At 39.5% G+C, this 24775-nt stretch overlaps 1 long non-coding RNA gene across 1 annotated transcript; it reads right to left on the bottom strand.

Annotated features, from left to right (window-relative positions):
- Positions 1–19579: 19579 nt before the first annotated feature.
- LOC111898312 (uncharacterized) lies at positions 19580–20872 on the bottom strand. Its single transcript, XR_002852553.3, has 2 exons — positions 20698–20872; positions 19580–19998 (listed from the first exon to the last, which is right to left on the bottom strand). It is a non-coding gene; the product is annotated as an uncharacterized LOC111898312 (long non-coding RNA).
- Positions 20873–24775: the final 3903 nt, after the last annotated feature.

Here is a 24775-nt window from a genome sequence, read left to right as displayed (position 1 = left end):
TAAATGGGTGTTGTGTACTGCGGTTAAACCTGGGCAGTTATGTAGTCATGTCTAGGATCAATATAGCATGGCCGACTATATTCATTCGAGACACGGCCAACATGTGCTTGGGAGTGACTGTGGTATGCGGCATGCCTAAAACTTTCCCTAATATCACAAACATTGAGCCAGTGTCGTAGCAAATCATGAAATACTATGGGAGTATTTCTCGAGCCAATCGTTTGTAGAAATCCTCATTCACGTATACATCCTTGATCATTCCGTTAGCGATAGTTTACCTGCTTTGATAACTCTTTCCTGCTTTATCGCTTATTTGGAATATATATCTGTCATATCTCTCGATTCGATTCAGAGGACTTATCATCCTCTCTTTCTTGATCTTATTAGATCAAGATGCCTCCAAGAAAGGGACCCAACTCAAAGACCAACAACCCTCCGCCACCTCCTCCTCCTGAATTTGACCCCGTGGTATTTCAGGCAGCTGTTACCGCCGCGGTGGCAGCTGCTATGTCTCAATTGAACACTGGTGGTTCGGGAGGCGATACTCAAACTCAGGATCAAGAAAGCAATCAGGGACATCGAAAGGAGGGTTCCCATAAGGATTTCATGAATGCAAAACCAACATCTTTCGATGGCACTGGAGGTGTCATTTCCTTATCCCGATGGTTCGAGAAAATCGAATCCATCTTTGAAATCTGTGCCTGTGTGGAATCTAATAAGGTCAAGTTCGCAGCCTGTACCTTCATTGATAAAGCCTTGACTTGGTGGAATGGCCAAGTCAAATCTATGGCCCTACCCGTAGCCAACGCCATGGGCTGGGAAGCCATGAAAGAACTCTTGATAGTCGAATACTGTCCCCGTGGTGAAATGCAGAAACTAGAGCATGAGCTCTGGAACCTGAAGATTAAGGGTTCCGATATTGCTGCATACACTTCTCGATTCGCTGACCTCGCACTTCTCTGCCCGGGATTGGTCACTCCTGAAAGTAAAAAGATAGAAAAGTTCATCTGGGGGCTGACCCAGCCAACTAAGGGAAACGTCTTAGCTGCACGTCCGGATACCTATGATAGTGCCAAGAGTTTAGCCCAAACCCTAATTGATTACAGTGATGACGTCGAGGAAACCACCACCGCTCCTAAACCAACCAAGAGGAGTGGTGAGAAAACAAAGTTCTAGAAGAAGAAGAAGGATCAATCTTCCAAGGATCCTCCAAGAGACAGCAGACTGTAGCAGTCTATGCTGCTACTACCCCCGTTGCTGCTGCTTCTGTTGTGGGATCCACAGCTTCAACTCCTACTAGCAGATATGCTGGTAATCTCCCACTGTGTGACAAGTGCAAATATCACCACAACCCCGGCCCCTACCGAGAACTATCTTGTACCAATTCTGGTAAGAAGGGGCACACGGTTCGATTCTGCAAAGCTCTGGCCCAATCGGCTAATCAATCATCTGGAGCGGGCGTTGGTCAAGCCTGCTATAACTGTGGAGAGGTTGGGCACTTTAAAATGAATTGCCCCAAGAAATCAACAGCTGATAATACCGGGAGAGTCCTAGCCATAGGACGGGAGGAAGCAGTCGCCGATCCCACTGTAGTCTCGGGTACGTTCCTTCTCGACAACTCATATGCTAGTATTCTTTTTGATTCGGGTGCTGAAAGAAGCTTTGTTAGTCATTCATTCAAACATAATCCCCAACCTTTAACTGAAATGTTTACCGTCGAGATGGCTAACGGTGAGAAAGAAAGCGCCAGCGAGGTGTTCATAGGTTGTACTCTTACCCTAAATGACCATTCATTTCCCATTGATCTGATGCCAATTTCCATAAAGAGCTTTGATGTCATCATTGGCATGGATTGGTTGAGTCCAAATCATGCTGATATCCTCTGTTTCGAAAAAGCCATCTGTCTTAACCTTCCTTCAAATCAAACTCTCGTCATCTATGGCGATAAACTCAGTTCCAATCTTCGTATCATTTCCTGCATTAAAGCTCAAAAGCTCCTGCGAAAGGAGTGCATTGCATTCTTAGCACATGTAATCAACGAGAAACAGGAAGTTAAAGACCTCGCGAGCATCCCCGAAGTCTGTAACTTTCCTGATGTATTTCCCGAAGAGCTTCCAGGAATTACTCCCGAGCGTCAGGTCGAGTTCCGTATTGACCTAATTCTTGGAGCTACCCCTGTGGCAAAATCTCCGTATCGCTTAGCTCCAGCAGAAATACAGGAGTTATCCAGCCAACTCAATGAGTTTCTCAATAAAGGATTCATTAGACCGAGTTCCTCGCCCTGGGGAGCTCCGGTATTGTTCGTTAAGAAGAAAGATGGATCCTTCCGGATGTGTATCGATTATCGCGAGCTGAACAAGTTGACCGTCAAAAACCGATATCCTCTTCTGCGAATAGATGACCTCTTCGATCAACTCCAGGGAGCCAGTTACTTCTCCAAGATAGACCTTCGGTCAGGGTACCATCAGCTACGAGTTCATGACAGTGATGTTTCCAAAACAGCTTTCAGAACTCGGTATGGACACTACGAATTCGTAGTGATGCCCTTCGGTCTAACCAACGCATCGGCAATGTTCATGGACCTGATGAACCAGGTGTGTCATCCTTATCTGGATAAGTTCGCCATTGTATTCATTGATGACATACTTGTCTACTCCAGAAGAGAAGCAGACCACAAACAACACTTGAGGTTAGTGTTGGAAACCCTTAGATCCGAGAAGTTGTACGCGAAATTTTCCAAGTGTGAGTTCTGGATTCGGAAGGTAACTTTCCTCGGTCACGTGGTAAGTGAGGAGGGTATTCATGTAGATCCTTCCAAGATTAAAGCGATAGAGAATTGGTCGACACCGAAGACACCCATAGAAATCCGACAATTCTTGGGTCTCGCCAGCTATTATCGGAGATTTATCCAGAACTTTTCCAGAATTGCCAAACCCTTAACCACTCTAACACAGAAAGGTGTACCCTTTTGTTGGAGTGATAATCAAGAAACTGCATTCCAGACACTGAAGAAAGCCTTGTGCAGCGCGCCTGTTCTGTCCCTACCCGAAGGGACAGAGGACTTCGTTGTCTACTGCGATGCGTCTAATCAAGGCTTAGGTTGTGTGCTTATGCAAAGAGGAAAGGTAATTGCTTATGCTTCTAGACAGCTGAAAGCACACGAGGTCAACTATACCACACATGACTTGGAATTAGGAGTCGTAGTCTTTGCATTGAAGATTTAGAGACATTACCTCTACGGAACCAAGTGCACGATCTTCACTGACCACAAAAGCATGCAACACATCTTTGATCAGAAAGACTTGAACATGAGGCAACGGCGATAGGTAGAACTACTCATCGATTATGAGTGTGAAATCGTTACCATCCCGGAAAGGCCAATGTGGTAGCAGATGCCCTTAGCCAAAAGGAGAGTACAGGCCGCAAAGTGAAGAACCAGACGATGACCATCCATTCCAACTTACCCATGCAAATCCGAGAAGCCCAGTTAGAAGCTCTCAAACCTGAAAATGTGTCGATCGAAGCCTTAAGAGGAATGGAAAAGAAACTTGAGATCAGAGGTGACAGAGTCTACTGCTTCATGGATCGGATCTAGATTCCAAAGTCCAGAGGATTTAGGGAAATTGTCATGGAGGAAGCGCACAAGACCAGATACTCTGTTCACCTAGGTTCGGACAAGATGTACCTGGATCTCAAGAAACAATACTGGTGGCCAAACATGAAAGCTGAGATAGCTACATTCGTGGGCAAGTGCCTGACTTGCGCCAAGGTGAAAGTCGAATACCAGAAACCCTCGGGTCTGCTCCAGCAGCCCGAGATACCCGAATGGAAATGGGAGGTGATTACTATGGATTTCATCACCAAGTTACCCAAGTGTACGAGTAGGTACGACACCATTTGGGTAATTGTCGATCGTTTGACAAAGTCCGCCCATTTCATCCCAATCAAAGAATCATTTAAGATGGAAAGACTCGCGAAAATTTACATCCAAGAGGTAGTCCGACTGCACGGTGTACCTGCGTCCATTATCTCTGATCGAGATAGCAGGTTTACTTCTAGATTTTGGCAGTCACTCCAGAAGGCTCTTGGAACCAAACTAAACATGAGTACAGCTTATCACCCTCAGACCGATGGACAAAGTGAGAGAACAATCCAAACCCTGGAGGACATGCTTAGGGCATGTGTCATTGATTTTGGAAAGTCGTGGGATACACATCTACCTTTGATCGAGTTCTCGTACAACAATAGTTACCACAACAGCATCAGGGCTGCCCCGTTTGAAGCCCTATACGGTCGCAAGTGCAAATCCCCTCTGTGCTGGGCCGAGGTAGGGGATACACAGTTAGCCAAGAGTCGAGTCCCCGACAGCACTCTCACTGGTCCTAAAATCATCCGCGAAACCACTGAGAAGATCATCCAAATCCGAGAACGATTGAAAGCTTCACGAGATCGCCAAAAGAGTTACGCTGATAACCGTCGGAAACCTCTGGAATTCCAGGTTGGAGACCATGTCCTGTTGAAAGTCTCGCCCTGGAAAGGCATGGTACGCTTCGGAAAGCGTGGTAAACTTAACCCTAGGTACATTGGACCCTTCGAGATCCTCGCCAGGATAGGTCCGGTAGCCTATAAACTTCGTTTACCCCATGAGCTCAGTAACATTCATCCCATCTTTCGCGTCTCTAATCTTAAGAAGTGTTTATCAGATGAAACCCTTGCGATCCCTCTTGACGAGATCGAGATCAATGAAAACCTCAATTTCGTGGAGGAACCGATCGAAATAATGGATCGAGAAGTCAAACGTACAAAAAAAAAGTCGCATCCCGATAGTGAAGGTTCGCTGGAATGCCAAGCGAGGACCGGAATTCACTTAGGAGCGTGAAGACTCAATGAGTTAGAAGTATCTGCACCTCTTTCCAAGTCCATGATTTGTATCTTAATTCTAAATTTCGGGATGAAATTCCCTCTAACAGGGGGATAATGTGACAACCTGAAACTTCTAACCCATGTAATTGATCTAGCACTAAAACTTGAGTTCATTATCTTTTATTAAATCTTGTGGTTTCATATGGGTGCTCTAGACTTAGTATAATCTAGATATGAGTCTTAGGAAGGGTTGGAGAGTGTTTAGTATCACAATATCGGGCCAAGCTCACTAAATAAGATGTGTGCGGCCAAACACTTGTGTGTGTGGCCACACACCCAACCGCAAACACCCTCAACCTCACACCCAATTCAATTTATGGATGGATACCCCCTTCATTCATTCATTTAGATGTTCTCTTCCCTCTCTCTACTTTCTCTCTCTAAATCATCAACCAAGAACACTTGGAAGGCTTCATAATCGTGATCTACTCCATCTTCAAGCTAAGTATAGTGGTAAAAACTTGAATCCCAAGATTAAAACTCATTATGTTCATCATATTCATCATCCCATGGAGGTGTACGGCCGCACACCTTCATAAGGGGGCAGCACACATTCAAAACTCCCAAGTATGAAGAGCATACACTTCGAAAATCAACATATGGACTCAAATGAGGAGTGTACGGCCGCACACTCCTGTGTACGGCCACACACACCCTCTTTACGGCCGCACACTCTTGTGTGCTGCCTCACACACACTCCTGGCCGCAATCCCCAGCCGCACACTTATTTTCAAGACCATACACCCACTCTAATACCCATATTTGGCCCTAAACTTGCATAAATCATTAAGTTTGGATCATAGGACACTTATTCTTAGTAATTCAAAGCCCTAAGGATGTTTTCCCAACATGTTTAGTCATGAAACACCTTAGTTCTAACTCATTTATGTGTCGTCTCATGAAAAATAGGGGCCATAGGAGTTTAGGGCATCCGTTGACACTCGAACTCTACATTAAGTTGTGAGCTCATACCCCTACCCTTTTTCACTGTTTTACACTGTTTTCAGGGGGAACACAAGCAAAGTACAAGGGATTTCTTGCACTCAAAACTTGTTTTCGTGTGTGTGTTTCACATTTTATATGCTTTTAACACTGTTAGACACAACTGATAACCGTTTGAACATGCAGACTACGTAAACGTATTATTTGTGAAATGGGTTTATAAACTGTTATGTTTTATATATTTCACAAATGGTTTTTCACATTTTATCAGTTAAAAGCATGACATTAGAGCATATGAACATAAAACTTGTACACTGTCTTGTCCTCGGTAACACTCCACAGAGATACGTGAGTGGAGGATCATCATATTATTACTAGTAAATTTGTTATTCCTGTATGATTGGAGACACGTCCTCGGCGAACACTCCACAGAGATATGCGAGTGGAGGACTACACCTGTAACCAGAATCTCTGGGATTAGAGAGCGTGACTTGAGTGTATAGATCTATACGAGGCTGACTACCCCACACATGGCTGCTAGCTACAGCCGAACCGAAATGGTTCAAGGGTGACGAAAGTCATAAGGTGATGTGGACTTCTTATTGCCACAGTTAGTATATCGTATGGTTATGGAACTCGCAATTAGGATAACAGAGATTTACTCAATAGTAATAATGAATAACTTAACACACTTCACAGGATAACCTTAATCAGGAAAGTATGGGACTTTCCTGGGAGTTCACTGTACATAACTAGAAAAGGGTAACAAACCGGGTAACTTTACATCTCAGAAGGGTAAACATGTTTTTCAGAATACATCTTTTACATTTGATAACCAATAATAAGGAAGGTATGGGACTTTCCTGGGAAACATTGTACATAACTAGAAAAGTGTAACAAACCGGATAACTTTACATTTTCATATGGGTAAATATGTTTTTGGTGTACAACTTTACTTTAAATCTTGAGAACCATTAACCAGCCTTTTAAGAAAATATGGGATTTTCTTGGTGTGTGTAACATTTTCAGAATCAGAAAGGAAACTTGAACATTTTCACAAAACAAAAACTACTTATGAACTCACCAGCGTTATGCTGATTTTTAAACCGCTTATGTTCTCAGGTCAGCATTAGACAGGTACCCGATGATTCCTTTTTGCAAAGACAGAGTGCGTTGAAGACTCGTCTTAATTTTGTTCATATATACTATGTATCACACCTGTACAACTTCACTTTCAAACAAATGTAAACTTTATTATATGTAATGTAATGGTTGTTTACTTTACTTACTATGTACATTGGATTTGATACTCAACATGGAGTCAACCCCGGAAATATTTCCGCCTTCGGTTTTCGGGGTGTGACAATTCGATTTGAGTCATTGTGGATCGATTGACCAAGTGCGTCCATTTTATTCCGATTCAGGAAAGTATCTCGGCCAAAAAGTTGACCGATATCTACATCAGGGAGATAGTGGCGCGGCACGGGGTGCCAGTGTCAGTGATATCAGATCGAGATGTGAGGTTCACTTCCAGGTTTTGGAAGAAGTTTCATGAGGAGTTAGGCACTCGTCTGCACTTTAGCACCGCCTTTCACCCGCAGACGGATGGTCAGAGTAAGCGGACCATCCAGACTTTGGACGATATGTTGCGGGCATGCGTGCTAGACTTCGGTGGTAGCTGGGATACCTATCTTCCCTTGGATGAGTTCTCGTACAACAACAGCTACCACGTGAGTATTGACCGTCCTCCATTCGAGATGTTGTACGGTCGGAGGTGCAGGACCCCGATATGTTGGGGTGAAGTTGGCCAGAGGGTCATGGGGAGCACCGAGGTGGTGCTCAAGACGACCAAGAGAATCCAGCAGGTTCGAAGCAGGCTTCAGACTGCGCAGAGTCGGCAGAAAAGTTATGCCGACAAGCGTCGCTCAGACCTGGAGTTCCAGGTCGGGGATATGGTTCTCTTGAAAGTGTCACCTTGGAAGGGCGTCATCCGATTCAGGAAGCGGGGAAAGTTGGGCCCGAGATACATTAGACCGTTCAGGGTTGTAGCCCGGGTGGGCAAGGTGGCATATAGGCAGGATCTACCAGCCGAGCTCAGCCAGATCCACAACACCTTCCATGTCTCCCAGCTGCGTAAGTGGCTCATGGATGATTCAGCGGTGGTGCCGTTAGAGGATATACAGGTTGATGACAGCCTGAATTACATTGAGCGCCCAGTCGAAATCCTCGACCGGAAGTCGAAGGATCTAAGGAACAAGAGGGTGGAGTTAGTGAAGGTGCAGTGGCAGCACCAAAAGGGGTCCGAGTGGACTTGGGAGCCGGTGGAAGAAATGATGGAGCATTACCCCGAGCTGTTTCAGGATCGAGCAGCAGACTTCGAGGACGAAGTCTAAAATAAGTGGGGGAGATTTGTAGCACCTAGTTCTTGGTACGTAAAATCTATCTTAGTGTTTTTCATTTTTTAGCCTTGGACTCGGCGAGTTGTAGGTCTGACTCGCCGAGTAGAGACGGGATCCGGAGCATGTTTAAGTTGGCGACTCGGCGAGTTCATGTTCCGGACTCGGCGATGAAACCCGAATTCCAAGGGTTTGCCCCCTATTTAAGCTAGCTTGTGCGGCCGAAGCTCGCCCCCTTTCGCCCTAAGAGCGCCCTACATCAAACCCTAACTCATTTCTTGTGAGATTGAAGTGATTAGAGTGATTCCTTGAAGATTTTGGGAGAAGAAGGAGAGTGGATCAAGAAGAGAAAAAGGAGGCCAGATATCTTGGTGCTATTTCAGAGTTCTCTGAGGTATGTCTCTGCTCCATTCTGTTTGTATGCTTAAAACCCCATTAGAGCACCTTTTGAGCTCTTCTTGAACCTTTTCCAAGCATGTGCATGAAGTAGAATTCATAATAGGTTGATTATCCACTAGATCTAGTCATGTTTGAGATCCAGAAGCTCAGATCTATAACCTTTATGGGAGCAAATTGCTTGAATGTCCTAGATCTACCTTCTTAGCCCTTATTTCGCCTTTAATCCCCATTCTATGCATTTCTACACGTAAAGTTGGAAACTTTACATGAAAATCCTGCCCTAAGAACCCAGATCTGTAAATGGCATGAACTGGATTCGATCAAGATCGAGTGTATAGTATTTGCATGTGGCAGACTCGGTGAGTCGAGCCGCGAGTCCCCGAGTTTTTCCTCCTTTTCGTTTATGCTGAGTAGAGTAGTGAGTCCTGGGTGGACTCGGTGAGTTGGAAGCTGAACTCATCCATGAAGGTACTCAGCGAGTCAATTCGCTGACTCGGCGAGTTCAAGGCAACCTTCTTAGATCAAGAATAGACTCGATGAGTTGTTCATACAACTCGGCGAGTCACAGCATAAAGTGTTCATCGGATGAAGATGAACTCAGCGAGTTGTTCATACAACTCGGCAAGTAGGATGAAGGACTTGGACATCAGTTTAGAAGGCGAACTCGTCGAGTTAATGCCTAGCTCGACGAGTAAAGACGGTATTAAGGATAATCGAATGGACGAGACTCGACGAGTTGGCGAGCCAACTTGTCGAGTTGGGTCAACTGGAATTTGACTCTCACTTTGACTTTTGACTTGATCAGGGGTAAAATGGTCATTTTAACCCAAGGGACAATTAGCGGTGTTTGACTGAGTATTTTGTGGGAATTATAACCGGAGGATTTCCGGAGCGGCAGCAGCAGACAGTCAATTCCCACACCAATCAGCAGCTACTTTTAGGTGAGTTACCTTCCAGTAGCAGTGGGTCTACGGCCACAATGCCGGCCCACCTGTAGGAATTATATGATAGATGATTGTCTCTGTGATATTCATCTAGGGTTGCTACTACCTGTGATATGTTATTGTGCTAGTATGATATGATGCTATGTGCTAGTGACAGTAGGAGGAGATAGTCCCCCAGATTACCGGTCGATAGGGCCGAAGGGGTGGTCATGCCCAGCCATGCTAGATAGATTATGTGATATATGTGTTATGTGGTAGTAGTAGGGGTGAAATAGTCCCTAGTACCCGATCGAGAGGACCGAAGGGGAGACCAGCACCCAGATATGCTAGTCAGTATCCGGTCGAGAGGACCGAAGGGGAGGCAAGCTCCCAAATATACTGGTTAGTATTCGGTCGATAGGACCGAAGGGGAGGACAGCTCCCAGACGTACTAGACAGTATCCGGTCGAGAGGACCGAAGGGATAGGTCGGGCACCCAGATATGCCTGACAATATATGTATGTTATGTGATTGTATGGTATGTGGTATGTTGGGGGAACTCACTAAGCTTCGTGCTTACAGTTTTCAGTTTTGGTTTCAGGTACCTCTTCGTCGAAGGGGAAGGAGCTGGTGCGGTAGCGGTACATCACACACATGCTAGTATACCGCATCATGAGATCTTCCTGGGGATTTGTACTCTGACACTTTTATGTTTTTATAAAAATGTTTTCCAGACATGCACTATCTTTTGTGAAATGATATGATCGTTGAACGTTTTATTCCTAATGTTTCGCTAAGTACATGTTTTAAAAATGAAATTTTCGGCTCGTATTTTTGGGACGTTACAAATTGTGAGAATTGTATTCTCAAATTCGATTATGGTTACGACGTCCCTTTCCATAGTTCGAATTATGAGATTTGGCAATTAGTCTAACATTTGGGACTTATTGATATAAATTCTGAATTGTTTAGACACACATATGAGCTATCTAAGGCAAAGGTGTATAAGTTTAAGAAGCTTAGATAAAGGCTTATCGAAGCATCTTGTATTAGAAATATGAACTTCATAAATTCAATAAGCATTGTTTTCTGTAAGTTCAGTTGTTTTCTGAATACATGTCAAAGCTAGTGGGAGCATAACTGTTATGCTTATATGATAATAATCATCATGATAGTGGGAGCATAAGTGTTTTGATTATTATGGCAAGTAATGAAAGTTAGCAATATTAATTATAGAAAACAAAGATTCACTATGCAAAGTCGCAAGGGTTGAAAAGTTGTTTTGCTATAATTAAGGGAGAGAATATTATACTTCGTTTCAAAATCTAAAGCTTAAATTGAGAAATTTTAATAAATTTAGTCAAAGGATACAAAGTGTGTTCTTAAATTTCGATTATGATTACGGCATCCCTCTTCATAGTTCGAATTGTGAGAATGTGACACTTAAAATATTATGGCAAAAGATTGATAAGGTATCATATCTTTATGTCAGACATTATGCATCGTGTACCATACGCTGCGGGTATATGATCGATTGCAAATGCTATAATATTTGACCATTCTAAAATTTTCGAAATGTCTAGCGCATTAAGAAGGAAAAATGACTAGAATCGGTTTTGACTAAAATAATTAAACAACTATCAAAGGACGATCCAAAGATCGCTGAGGATTGGTCGCTTGTGGGTAGTTGGAAGTATGCTATTGGATGGACCATATCGAAATTATTATGAATAGATAAGATTCTATTAAGAATGAGGTGTCATATGGCAAATATGGAAATGTTTCCTTATTGGGAGTTGGGCATTGAGAGTCTATGTCTAGATTAGAAAAATCTTATGCAAGAAGGATGTTCAAAGGAATGTACTTTGAATGTGAGACTTCACGTCTATGGAATTGTCTTGCAAAAATTTCCAATAAAGTACTTTGTATTTTCATGGGCCAAGTCTTGATGACTTTTGTGCTATCACTTTGCGAAATGATCATTGCATAAAATGTTAGAATCTAGCATATTCTAGTAGTGGCAAGAACCTTGTGTTCTAACACTAATGATAAGGATTGGGAATTGTGAAATGAGCATCATTGGAAAAGTTTTTCAATTGATCTATCTCACAAAGCAAGGACCATAGGAAACATAGTGTGCATGCTTTGTGCATGGGATAGCTATTGTTGTAATTTGAGTAATAAGTTGATTTTCTGAAACAGTAAACGATGAATAATGAGTAATCAATATGGTGTTTAAACAAAAGTGTTTTATTTACTCTCACAAGTTTTGGGCCATATAAGATTAAGTATTATTGTTGTGTTTCAGTTTGCATGTTTTGACTTCTAGAATAACTGGATTATTCGAACTTCCACAGTCGGTCATATGTTGGAAGTAAGTATGAAAGAAGATTGTCATGAAGAGTCTGTAGATTGTCTGGAGAGTTTAGACATAGCACAAGTCTACTACAGAGCTCTTGAGTGCTTTAATAAGATTAGAGTATTGGACGAAACCCACGCTCACTTGGATCACTTCATGGATTTATCACGGGTGATTAGTGAGTCGATAATATTGTATATTCTTGAAACCGAGACATGTGAGTTGTTATTTGTTGGTCGGTTGCACATTGATAATAAGAAAACGCAACAGTAACTTGGTGTTATAAAACTTATTATTGTGTGTGATCCGATCAGTAAATGCAAGCGAGCATTTGAGTCGAAGTTTATCCATTTGTTTTACCCAAAGTGGGATAAAACCGATATATGTGGGCCCCTCGATGATTTAGTGATGACACCTAAGCGCTTGGCCAAGCCGGGACTAAGTTGATGTGTTCAATTGTAGTCTGTTGTCAGTTGTCATAAATCGAAAGTCGGGAAACAGTATAAAGAGAATGATTGAAATTCATGTCTTATGTCTATACAATATCTTGAGAATGGAGGAATATATGATCCCTTATCTAAAGGACACGCTATCTGATAAGATCAGAGTTGACAGCGGCTTTTGAAAGCTACGATTGCTGATCAGGTTCTGAAGTCATACGGAAAATAGTTATTAGACTTATCCAAGTGGGAGATTGTTGGATTAGTGTCTAAGTCCATAACTATTTTGGTATGTACTTGACCCGATTATGAGCATGGTCCTTTTGGGTTGTCGCCACCATAGCAATATGTAGGATGAATTAAGGAGAGAAAGGTTTAATTATGATTTATTAATATCTTATGAGAATAATATATTAAAGGAGAAATCATATTGTTTAATTAATATTAGTCAAGAATTAATTAAGAATTAATTTTGTGGCTAAAATAGATTAATTAAACTTAGGGGACTGGATTTGTAATTATAAGATAATTGCAATTGGGCTATGGATTACCTAAATAATATAGGTTGGATGAATTCTATGGGAAGCCCATAAGGAATTCGTCCAAGGGATATGTTAAAGGAGTCCATGGGCTGCTTAGGGCTTAAGCAGACAGATTAGGGTTTCCTAGTTGTAAACCCTAATAGCCTACATGTATATAAAGGTCCTCTATGCACCAAAAACGTGGCAAACACTTTGATTAGGGTTTCCAGCCGTTTTTGGTGCCTCCCCTCTCTTCTCTTCTTCATCTTGTTGCTTAGTGGTGTTTGTGACTCCATTAGAGGTGTAACACTTGAGGCACTAAGCTTTCTGAAGCTAAGGATTGATTGTTATTGCTATATAACAATCAAAGGTTAGATCTAAACCCTATTTTATGTTAATATGATTAATTGTATGTTAGATCTAGGGTTTATAACTTTGGATATCTAATTGCATGTTCATTAGACAAACTAGATCCAAAAGCTATTAGAGTTGCATGTACACCATAGGAATGATGTTTTGCTCAAAACCCAACCAGTTGCACATTGACAAACGTAAACGCACCAGTAACTTGGTGTTATACAACGTATCGTTGTGTCTAATTTGATGAGTAAGTCCAAGCAAGCATTTGGGTCGAAGTTTATCCGTTCCTTTTACCCCATGTGGATAAAAGAGATATTTGTGGGCCCCTCGATGATTTAGTGATGACAACCCTAAGTGCTTGGCCAAGCCTAGACTGATTTGATTTTTTCAATTAGTCGGTCGTCATAAATCGGAAATCGTGAAACAACAGATGGACAGAGAGAATGATTATAATCCATGTCTTAGTCCATATGATATCTAGAATAGAGGAATATATGATCCATTATCTAATGGATGCATCATTGACTAGGTCAGAGTTTGACGGCGACTTTTAAGAGCTACGATTGCTAGTCGGGTTGTGGAGTCATACTTGCAATAATAGTTATTAGACTTATCAAAGTGGGAGACTGTTGGATTAGGTGTCTAAGCCCATAATTATAATTGGTATGTACTTGACCCGATAATAGCATGGTCAATTTGGGTTGCATATCACCAGGACACTTTGATAGGATAGACTTTTGAGAAGAGGTTATTTATGATTTGTTAATATATTATAAGTTCTAATATATTAATATGAAATCATAGTATTTAATTAGTATTGATTAAGAATTAATTTGGAATTAATTTTGTGATCAAAAGAGACTAATTAAATATATGGGGATTGATTTGGTAAATCATTCATTCTTATGGTGTGGGCCAATGATCAATGATTCTTTAGGTTAGGCTAAACCAATGTGACAACCCATGGATGATCCATGGGGTTTTAAACCCATGGATCCTAAGGAATATAGAAGGTCATGCACATTAGGTTTTACATGGTGTAACCCTAATCTTGCCACACTATATAAGAAGCCCTTTAGCATCCAAAATTGGCTACCACATACACTAGTGCTTTTGGAGTTCCATGAGCCGATTTTGGTGCAAGAAATACACTCTCAAAAGTCTCCTTTGTCCTAGGTGTGCTGTGAATCCATTTGAGGTGCAAAAGTTGGGGTACTACGTTCTTAAAGGCCAAACTCAAGAAGTTCTACAAAGCTACAACAAAAAGGTAACTCCATAACTCAATTTTATGTTGTTTATATCATTTATATGATAGTTGTAGGCTTCATGCTTTGGAAACAATATTGCATGTATAATGAGAGAAAATATAGATCCAAATCATTTAGGGTTGTATGTGCACCACAGGATGTTGTAGTATACTAAAACCCTTTAGTTACCTCAGACTCGGTCCAAGTCAGAGCATTTGATAGAACTGTGTGCAGCTCTTACTCGATCTAAACACCTCCTACCAAGTCATCCAGAAAATGATGTTGACTAAGAAAATAAAGTCCATTGCCCTTGTTTACCCTTTTGATTCTCCTTCTTCATTTTGGGACTTCATTCTTTATTTTCCCTCTCGATCTACTTTAGCCTCGCCGACCACCTCCTCCACCGCCTTCCTCTCCAGTGACGACCATCTCTTCCATCGCCGAAATCCCAACCATCGATAACAACTCCAACAAAATTGATCACCACCAAGTCAGTTATCTTCCTTTAACCCTAAAACTAAAAATCATCTACATATCTTACAATGCAATAAGCTTCACGTTCAAGAATAAATCTCGATTTTTCTATACAACTACAGAGCATCAAGCTTAGGCAGTCAAGAAATCGATCAAGGATAAATAGGATATGGAAATTGAAGAACATACATCGTATGTTCTATATCTTGATGTGATTTAGGTGTATCTATAATTTTGAGTGTGGTTAATTGGGTCGAAATTGATGATAGTAACCTTAATACATTGAATTTCTTTTTGTTACAACCTCAAACAAGATTTTGTTGCTAGTCCTGTTTAATCTGTCGGTGTCAAACCTGATCAGTGGTTTGTAGAAATGGGTTTTGGGTTTAGAACAAGAAGAGATGATCTTGGCTATTGCTCTTGGTATGCTTTATGTTTACTTTCACGCGAGCATTTTTATTTTAACTTGTGTGTGTCTATATGGCATCAAGATTGAGAATCGAAGTCTTGTTGGGAATCAAGAAATTAGAAAGTGAAAAGCTTCAAAAACAGTTTGAAGATAAGAAAAAACAGTGGGATGCTGAAAATCAATGTTTACATGAAGATATTACAAAGTTGTTATCACATAGGGATGATTTGATAAATCAAATGAAAACAATGTCTAAATGTGATGTACCAAATTTACTTGTGTAAGATCTAAATCAATTGGATTTAGGTTAGAGCCGTTAAAGGTAAAGCCAATCAACGAGATTACATATAACGAGAAATGTGAACTACCTAAATTTTTTTTAATTTTGGATAAAAGTAAAAGAGTTTGTAAACAATAGACAAGACTTTAATCCACTATACTACAGTGGAGTTTCTACCATCCGTTCCAAGTAACAAATTTTATTCGTCACAAAACAAAACATAAGGGTAAAATAATCATTTTTAGCACTAAGCATAGCATAGTCAGTCAAATACATAATCAAACAATATGATTTCAGTCAGAGGAAGATGAAATCAGAGCTTCTGACCCGGTAAGGCTCTAACTTAGTTATATCTTATCCAGCCAATAACTATCAAACAACCCCTAACTTTTTGGTGTAAAATACATTCTCAAAATGTAGATGATAACACAGAACCGAGTATAATAATATTAAATATATTTAAACAATTTTATTTATTTTTATAAATTGACATAATCCACAACATTTTATAGCATTTGCAACCGCTTAGCATATAACTCAATCTAAATGCTATTCAATTTGAAGAGATGTTAATAGGACAAAATTTGTATTATGAAACTTTCACTCTTGTTCGCTAGCACAAAAGACATGCATCACTCCCTCATCCTTATTATCAGTTCAAATTTTCCAAAAAAAAAAACATAAATATAAAAATGTGAAATAGAAATTTAACACAAAATTGGAATGAAAGGACATAATAAGATTGAGAACACTAACAAGATGGGACTTAGACTCTCCCTTGATTAGACATGCACACAAAAACCGGTTTGGGCTATAGGATCCGATCCGATCCGAAAACCGGATTTGGTCAAAACCGGTTTTGACCAAACCGGATCGGATTGAACCGGCCACCGGATTGAAACCGGATCGATACTTCGGATGGCGAATCGGATTAGACCCTCGGATCGAGAACCGGATTTTGACCGAACCGGATCCAAAACCGGTTTGAAACCGGATTTTTTTGTTACCGTTAAAAAACGGGAAAATTTGATTTTTTTTTTTTTTTTAAAAAAAAACTAGCCGTTAGAACTTAAAAAAAACGGCTACTTTGACTTTTTTTGACTTTTTGGCACTTCTAAACACCTATATATACCTTTCATTTGCTACATTTCAATTTTACACAAAAAATTTACTACTTATTCTCATAATACTCAAAAAAATGAGCTCGAGAAATTCAACCGCGGGTCAAGATTCGGATGCAACGGTGGTTAAAATCATACCAACCACTCGGAGTAAAGAAGTGTGGGAACATTACGATTTGTGTTTGTTGTCGAACGGGAAGGAAAAAGCGAGATGCAAGAAGTGCGGAATGTTTTTGGGAAAAGATGGCAATAGCACGTTAAGGAGTCATACAACAAAAACTTGTCCGGCTGTAAAAGGTCAAAGCGATCCAAGTCAACCAAATATTACTCCCGACGGGTCGATCTTCATTTACAACAATGATGACCTTCGTGAAAGCTTTTGCAAGTTCGTGATTCAAGAGGGCTATCCTTTCAACCACTTCGCAACCCACGATTAACAAAGATTTTGCGGGAAAAAATGCAACCGCAATACCGACAAGTAAGTCGCACTTCTCTTAGACGTGATGCTTTAAAGTATTGGGATATAGCCAAAAAAGATATGCAATTGGGATTTTTAAATATAAAAACCGGTGTTTCCTTAACCTGTGACGTTTGGTCCTCCGCCGGTAGTTGTCCCAAAAGCTATCTTTGTGTCACGGCACATTGGATAGATCCCTCTACTTGGGTAATGAACAAACGAGTTATTGCTTTTGAACTTTTTGCGCATCCTCACACGGGGGCAAGATTATTTGCAATTTTAGTAAGCGTTATAGAGACTTATAATTTACGCGACAAAATCTTCTCTATTTCGTTTGACAATGCAAGTAACAATACCGCCGCGGCAAAAAGATTAATTGCAAAATATAAACCTATTTTGGATGGCTCGTTTTTTCATACTAGATGTGTTTGTCACATTATTAATCTTGCGGTACAAGATGGTTTAAAAATGATAGATTCGACGATTGAAAAATTCAAAATTGTGTTAACTAGAGTTTTTGGAAAAAATAAAGCTACAATGGAAAAATATCGAAAGTTTGCCATTTCCATTAACGTAACTCCATATAGTCCTCATTGGGATTGTGACACTAGATGGAGTTCAACATGCATGATGTTTGAAAGTTTGACACGTCAAAGAATCTCTTTGCAATTATTTTACGACACAATTTCAAAAGGAAAAAACCCGGTTTCGGATTATGATTGGGATTTGATGGAAGAGTTTGTGGAAATGTTAAAAGTTTTTAAACAATCAACCACTTTTCTATCGGGTGTGTATTACCGTACAAGTCCGTTGTTACTAAATGAATTATGGTTGATGTCCGCACAATTGGAACGTTTTGAACAAAGAAGTGAAATATTTGTTTTGGTTACGAGACCAATGAGACAAAAACTAGTCAAATATTTCAAAGAAATGCCACCACTTTTTACTTGTGCCGCAGCATTAAACCCATGTATCAATGTTACGGGTGTAGAGGCTTTGATTACCAAAATTGCTATGTCTTTAAATTTGCACAAAGATAACTCAAACTACATCTGTAACCAAATAAACATTTTTAATGATACTTTTACTAATTTGTTTGACATTTACGCTACAAAATATGGCAATATGTCAAACACTTTTACAAGTGTAACCGACTCTACTAGCGGTGCATCGGGTAGTGGTGGGGGTCGAACGGATTTTCATATCGACCTCTATAACTACCTTTTGGAGGAGCAAAACAAAAGAGCACGCACATTAACGCCTAGTAGCGAACTTGGAATTTATATGGGTTCAAACTTTTTAAAATTCATGAGTGCACCACAATTTAAAAATTTGGATCTTTTGGCTTGGTGGAGAGAAAAGGAAGCACAATTTCCTATTCTCTCCGTCATGGCCCGTGATTTACTAACCGTCCAAGCTTCCACGGTAGCTTCGGAATCCGCTTTTTCTTTTAGTGGAAGAGTTTTATCAAAGTTGAGGACGAATCTTACCCCGGTTGCGGTAGAGGTTTGCGTTTGCTTGAAGGATTACTTGGATTCTGTGGAACGTATACAACACTTGGCATCACTAGAAGGCCCACTATCACAAAATGTTGAACCGGAGATCATGGATGAAGAATATGCACAAGGCTTATCAACACCTCCGGAAGGCGAAGACGATGACGATGAAGTCGAAGATGAAGACGGGGATGAAGAATATGGCATTGATGAGACCCCTAGTTACTTGCGTGGCGGTTGAAGAATAATTAAATGAAGGCGACACGAAGTGGAAGACCACAAAAACTATTTCCATTTGGCTAAATGTTATAACGCCACTTTATTATTATTATTATTTAACTAGTTTAAAAACTCTTTCTAATTCGACGTTTGATGTATGTTTTAACTATTTTAATGTACCCATGTTGCATTTTGTGTTATATTTGAAGTCCAAAAAATGTGTATTTTAAAAAAAAAAAAAATAGAGAAAATCGGATCGGATTTCGGATCGGATCGGATTACACCGAATCGGATGCGGGGCTCGGAAAACCGGTCAAATCCGGTCAAAACCGGTTTGAAACCGGTTCGGATTAAATGCTGAATCGGATTGGGCGTGACATAATCAAACCGGATCGGATCGGATCGGGTCTTTGTGCATGTCTACCCTTGATCTCCAAACTATAAAAGACATAAAAATGATAAAATCCCTTCTCATAGTCACAATAATATAAAAAATATCATAAAAAAGTTTGCATAACAAATATAGCAACAAACGCATTCAAATGCTACTTAGGCCTGTCTTGTGGCCAAATATAACAAGAAAAGTATAAATAAGACTCCCAAAGATCAAACGTGCAAAATGAAGGATAATGGATAACTGATTTTTGTAGTAATTGTAGTATTGTACATTTTGGGACATTCACAAGTATCATCAAACATGATAGACCATTGGCCTTGGGCCTTAAGATGTATGAAACTAGTAACTAAACATCAAATAAAAAATTGTATCATAATAATTGTTATATATGTTCATAACTTTAAACCTAAAACTCATTCGGAGGGGAGTCCATAGATGGGGGCTCGGAAGCAATGGATATCAATTTTAATCTGAGTTCATCAACGACAGACGCAACTTTGTGTTGGCCATTTGGTTTTTCAGGATGAGATGACTCGGAAATCTTTTTAGGTTCACAACAAGAAAGTGCGATGAGAGATTCCCTGGTAACTTCTAAAAAAGCCTCCTCCATATAATGCCCAACTATCTTCCTGTAGCTTTTTATAAAATAGTGAAAAAAATTAGGAAAAAAAATTATGACAATAAATATGGGTTATATATTTCAATTTTTCATTCCATTAAAGTAAAAGAATTAAAACACAACGGACTTGTACAACTCTATTTGGAACGCTTAAATCCTAAGTGATCATCTCTACCAATAATATTTGTTTATATATGATTTCACATAACTTGTACCATAATGAAGTCAAATTGTGGAACGTTATTGTGATGAATATTGTTTAATTCATTTCATTACATGCTTTCTCTTGCAGGTCTCATTTCATCTCAAAATTATCTTAGTAACATGTGTTTTGTTTTGTTTTCCCCTATATTACGATAATGTGAATCACAAGAGCGTCAATGTTTTTATCATAGAAGAGGTCGAAATCCTGTTTCAAGGACAACTAAAGTTTACAGCCCTAAAATCCCAGGTTTTCTTCTTAAGATCCAAAACGCATAAACTCAATGTATTAGTCACAAAGTAACGAAACTGTAATCTAATTGCAAATCAACTTCACGTATCCATGAAACGAAATGAAAATTGAAAAAAAAAAAATATAAACAGTGATTGTTGCTTATAGGGAATCAAACAACAAAAATATGAATCTAATAATCCCGAAAAGCAAGAAAAAAAATGAAACAATAGCAGATTGAAACGATTAAAGCAGAAGAGAAAGAGGAAGAAGGAAGAGTACCTTATAATATGGAGGTGTACTGAAAAACGGCGTTTATCTCTGCGCTTTTGGGGCAAGCTGTTTAGTATGTAAGGATCTTGTTGTGAATTTCTATTCTGGGGAATAACTACGAACTACTGAGTTGTCTTTTTCATACTTTTCTCTCATTCTATATTATTCCGCTTTCCAACATGTAATCTAGTAGGATCCTACTCAACACATTCATTTCTTTATTTATATTTTCGACTTTAATATCTTACCGATTAAAACGTCTCTTTTAGAAAATGATTCATACAATTTAATATTATAAAAGAATTTAAGCCTAGACATCGTATTTTCTGCAATAATATTTTTTTTGAAAAGGCGAATGTATATTAAAAGCCCAACAAGCAAAGAATTAACCGCAATAATATTTTTTTTAAAACAGCGAATGTATATTAAAAGCCCAACAAGCAAAGAATTAACCGAGGGCAAAAAAAATAAGCTTTACAGTTACAAATTGCAACAAAGAAAATGATAAGACCACCAATAGTAAGGTTATTGTATTCCCTCTATAAATCATATATGCATGTATATTCAATGTACTCTAAGGTTAAAAGAATACATAGAATAAAATAATACATAGAGTTGAACATAGTAAAATAAGAAACTTAAAGATGTCATTTAAATTGTTCGTTTGGATAATAATAGGTTCCTTTCTCCATTGGGACAAAAGTGACATTATGCTCATTACTAAACTTGTTGAAGAGATGAAATATAACCCATTGTATATCTTTTTGATCAGAGGTTGAATCGATCATCAGAAAAAGAATTAGGCCAAAAATTAGGATACATTCGGGGAAAATCAAACTTCCATCGAAGACAAACAAATGAAAGACTTACATAAAAATTCTCGTAGAATCGAGATTGAAGTTTTCATTATGTACATGTCTGATCATGAATTAGTAATTGCATCAAACCTCTAAAAAATCCTAATTTCTTCCATTTTTGGAATGGAATATTTATGGAATCTCCATGAATATGATCAAACCTTACTTCATGGTATTTGTATAGGGTTCTTCTTTCTTATTTTTAAGAAAGTTTATGGGAGGGCTCAGTTGATCCATGATTTATGTTTTATCTTTTGTTTCTTTTCGTTTATTTCGGGAAATATATCTATCAATTTTGATTCTTTCTTTTTCTCTCGATTCATTTTTGGTCGAGAAGTATAGATCATGCTCATGGATTAACAAAATGTGCAAAAGCTTTTGTTGAGAGAAAAACTTGAGACACACTTGAACAAACATTAGAACAAGTATAGTTGCGGAATAGTTTATCTCAATGGATCTAAAAGCTCAACAATAATAATAAGTTAGAGTTAGATAGTTAGAGAGTTAGGTGCGGAAATGTAAGGAAATATAAATGACAGCAGGTGTTATATCAAATATACACATAAGTTGATTATTAACAAAGAATGCATTCAGACCGAGTTAGTAAGTGATATCAAGCTTTGTGATTAAGTCAAGAATGACTTGCTCCGAAGAGAGGTGGTATTTAGATATAATATAGTGAACTTTACTAGTAAGAGGGAGATGAGAGAAATAACACTAGATATAAGATTCAAGATGCGAAGTGTTATCTGATATTGTATTTGAAATAAGAAACATTGAGTCCAATATATAGAGGCTCAAAGATTACACTTGTTCAACTATCTAAACGTAGCCATGCAAGACATACTGGACAAAAGAGAGTATTCTAAGAAAAGTTGATACAGAGCTAAACTAAGAAAGGTAGATATTGAACTGCGGATGACGATGACTTCGGATACGGTTGCTGAGCTGACTTGACTGCGGATCTTGGAAGGCTGCGGTAGGTCAAGTTTAAGAGGGTCACTTTCATGATTCAACAATTTCCCCCTAAGTGACCTCTTCAACTTTTCTTCAGTTATCAAGTTTTAGGAACTTGATTAGAATCCACCAAAACTTTCTTATATTCTCTAACCAGGTAATTCTCTTTAAAATTTCGAACCTGACTTTGGCAGTTGTGTGTTTGGACTTTTGAATTGCGGTTCGACAAACTTCAATTTGCTTCCTTGTGAGACGATTCATGGCATTCATAGGAATAAAATATTTGGTTTCATTGAGTTTCCTTTTGAAAATGACTCCAGGATCTGGGAAGTTTGTTGCAACCAAAGATCTCTCTTGAAAACCTTCAGTCAACATCGGTACGGGGTCTAGTGGTGGTAGATCGAACATTTTGGCAAGGGCAGGATGAATGTCTGCATCAATCTTTGCGAAGTCACAGACAGTTTTCCTTTGGAATGTGCTCGCCCTTTTAAACGCTATCTTCATCTTTGGATACTTTTTTGCTTTGTTTTGGAACACCTTTGCTATCAGGAAGACTTCTCCTGGATTCATACATGGGAAATCAGCTTGGGTGCGAACGTAGTCCTGATTCCTTCTTGTAAGAGTATACTGGATGAAGTCAGCTTTCATGAATTTTCGGGGTTTAAAGTTCTTGACTGCGGATGGTCTATCATTTGACCAAATTTTCTCTATTGAGGAGGCATGTTTAGCATGTAATCGATTAAGTCTTTCGAATTCCATGTGCAGTCTCTTGTGATCCGGTAAGCTGTGGTCAAATTGCTCAAATACAGTGAAGTATTTTGCATTGGGGGATATTGGAACATCCCAGTAACCGTTAGATGGGGGTTCAAAAAAGGTAAGGTAGGGTTTGTAGTCATCATCCAACAATATGCGGTGAGGATTGATCCATGAATTGACTAAGGATTCATCTATGGTGATGTCGAATCCGTTTTCTCTCCAGATTAGCTCAGTAAACTTGGCTGCTTTTCAGTCTGCTTTCTTTTGTTTTGTTGTGGAAGAGTCATTTGAGTGTTCGGATGACATATTGGATTCTAAATCTTTAAAGTGGGGATGAGTCTCCGGTCTCTTAGGATAAGATTCTTCCTGTTGTAGTGGTGACTGATGTTGCGGTGGAGTCTGATGTTGTGGGGGTGTATGATGGCTTGGATTCTTATGAAGAGATGTTTGCGGTGAAGGAGTTCTTTCATTAATGACAGGGGAGCTTCTATGTTGATGAGAGATACGGTGTGAATGATGGTCTTCATCACTTCCCCCTCTTGAGGAATGCAGAGTCAGTGATTCCTCAAGACATTGCTTAAGACCATCGACTTTAGCACACAAATTGTCGAATTGTGCTTTAAGAGCATCATCCAGTTGTTGATTGTTTGGAATAGTGGTGTTGAAAAGTAGTCGATGAATCTCCTTGGTGAGTTGAAGGATCTTAGGACCATGAAAATTTGAAGATAGAGAGCGTCGAAGACTGTTGATTGTAGATTGTAGGACCGAGATGGTGGACTCATAGGCAGTATGAGTTTCATCTATCAGCTTCTTCGAGTGAATTGACTGATCCACAATGGATGTTTGAAGGTCTTCCTTGATTGTGGATACCTCAGAGATGAGGTGCTCCGCAGTAGCCATAAACTGTTTATGGTCATCCTTACGACTTGTATCCAAAGAACGAATTCCCATTTCAACTTTCAGAGAGATTCGCTCAGCAGCCAGTCTTTCACGAGTTTCTAGTCGTTCTATTCTTTCAATGAGAGACTGTGGTCCTGGAATATCTTTAGGTTGTGGTTGTGTGGGCTTGACCGCAGCAAGAATCTGATCTACTTTTGCTTGTAGATTCATAAATTCTTTCCTTGATACATCGTTCTTCTTTATCTTCTTTTTCTCTTTAGGCTTGGAGGTTGAGTGTTGAGAACCACTCGGCGCTTCTTCTTCATCAAAAATCATTAAATTATCATTAGAGGGAGCAGGTTGATTTACCTCATTGATATCAAAGTAATCGAGCTTGAATGTTTGTGTGGAGCTAACTTCGATTACGGTCCCATCTTCTTGAGAATCTCTAACACTTGGAGTTGGAGGGGGTTTTGATTGACCTTCACCACCAGGAGTGGTCTGAAAGTTGTGGACTGTCTCAGCCATTGGGGACATCAACTCCTGTATTTTCAGAATTTTGTCTACGGTGTGAGCGTTGTTAAAGGCGTCTGCCCAATACTTCGCCACTGAGTGAATCTCTTGTTGTTTTTGTTGAA

The sequence above is a fragment of the Lactuca sativa genome, chromosome 6, assembly GCF_002870075.4.
Source record: "Lactuca sativa cultivar Salinas chromosome 6, Lsat_Salinas_v11, whole genome shotgun sequence".
Lineage (NCBI taxonomy): Eukaryota > Viridiplantae > Streptophyta > Magnoliopsida > Asterales > Asteraceae > Lactuca > Lactuca sativa.
This window is presented reverse-complemented; position numbering and strand designations above follow the sequence as displayed.